Consider the following 1,705-nt stretch of genomic DNA (forward strand, 5'->3'; position numbering starts at 1 on the left):
CGGCTGACATTCAAAACTTCACATTTCCGTGCACTGTTACATGGTACTTCTACTTCCATTTTGTCACATATGGTTGTCTGGACTACACCACATACTGTACCTTGCAAATATACCTTTCAGATTTACATGGATCTTTCAGTAATATGAAAACATACTTTGCATCCATCTCTCTAGTGCCAGTGTCTTCAACTTTTCCTAAAACTTTCCCTCTCCGTAGCAGAGTCAACAGGACAATGAACAGGAGTCTGATTTCATGAAGATGTTGCTGCACTTTAACAGTATCTTATATATGACTTTGCCAAGGGTGACCAAAAATAAGAATCTCATATTTCTGACATTTCGGGGTCTGAGCGCTTCTGCCATGTGCTTCTGTTTAGGCCATTTGTGGGCTCCAGTTCTGTTTCACAGCTCAGCTGAACACCACTCTGTTCTCTGCTTTTAGGAGCACTGCACGACATCACGCTCTTCATTTGGGAGCTGGAGTGGGAGCAGACACTCCACTGAATATTAAGTGAAGGAGACTGCGCAGGCCAGGCATCACACAACGGAGGCATTTTCAGACTCATTCGGAAAGCCAACAGAGTTTAAGCTCACTGTGGATCTCATCAGCTTCCCCTGCGGTGCCTGGAAAGGATGCCAGTCCGTCTCAGTGCTGCTGACGTCCAGCTGACAGGAGGTCGGTGATGCTATTACTGTTGGTGCAGTCTTTTGGCTAGGCTGGCAGGCATCTTAGCAGATGATATGTTTTTTGAGCCCTTGGTACATGAGAACTGCTTCATTATTTACACTGTTTGAAAGCATGCATGTCCGGGCCTCTTGTTTATTAAACAGCTCTGAACCCCAGAAAACATGGTTGTCCCTCAGCCTGTTGTAATGCAAATGAATCCATGCAGCACAGTTGTGTTTATTTATTTATTTTTTTAAATCAAACTATTTCTTCATAATTTGCATACATTTTGAATACAGAATCAGAATGATCAGTAAGAGGGTTTTAAAAAAGCACCATTGAAAATGGTTGAATGATTGAATGATTTCTCCATTCCCAAAGCAGGTCAAGAGGAAGGATGTGGTGAAATATACTGTGCTGCTGTGTATGGGAGTACGAGAAAGTGCACAGGTACGAGAGTGAAAGTGCTCACACCTGGATCTCTATCATGCCACTCACCCACAGTCAATTCACTGTTTCTTCCTGATTTCATTTTTTTCTGCAGTTTCTAATCATTGACGGAAGCCTCTACCTCATGAAGCTAACCCCCATTACCCTATTGTGAAGGACATTAAATGACATTTCAAAGTGAAATGGAATAAAATAGACAGGAGCTGCTTCTGTGATCCTTAGAACTGATTCTGAAGATTTTAATTTGGAGGAGCATTCTCTTGTTTGAAAATCAAGCTGTACAGATGAAGACTGCATCATAAATTCATTTTAAATTGTAGCCATTTTAATTATGTAGTGTAGTTGTGAGTATTATCTTCATTCTTCAAAGGCTGCTTTATTGTTGTTGTAAATAAATAAAAAAAAAACAATATGTTGCCATCTCGCCAGATGGCTACAATGTCTTTTGTTCTAATAAAGCTTTTATAAGAGCTTGGAGCTTGATGGTTGGCAGCATCTTAGAAAAAAATGAATGCTCCACCTTGTTCTGTGCCGTCCAGGTTTGCACCAGTTCCTCTAAAACGAACATTCCTCCATCTCTAATGAGAC

The 1,705-nt window shown here is 40.9% G+C and overlaps 1 long non-coding RNA gene across 1 annotated transcript; it reads left to right on the plus strand.

Annotated features, from left to right (window-relative positions):
- The first annotated feature begins 557 nt into the window (after positions 1-557).
- Positions 558-1,257, plus strand: LOC118774706. Its single transcript, XR_005004825.1, has 3 exons — positions 558-676; positions 1,052-1,117; positions 1,212-1,257. It is a non-coding gene; the product is annotated as an uncharacterized LOC118774706 (long non-coding RNA).
- Positions 1,258-1,705: the final 448 nt, after the last annotated feature.

This window comes from Megalops cyprinoides, chromosome 1 (genome assembly GCF_013368585.1).
Source record: "Megalops cyprinoides isolate fMegCyp1 chromosome 1, fMegCyp1.pri, whole genome shotgun sequence".
In the NCBI taxonomy this organism is placed as follows: Eukaryota; Metazoa; Chordata; class Actinopteri; order Elopiformes; family Megalopidae; genus Megalops; species Megalops cyprinoides.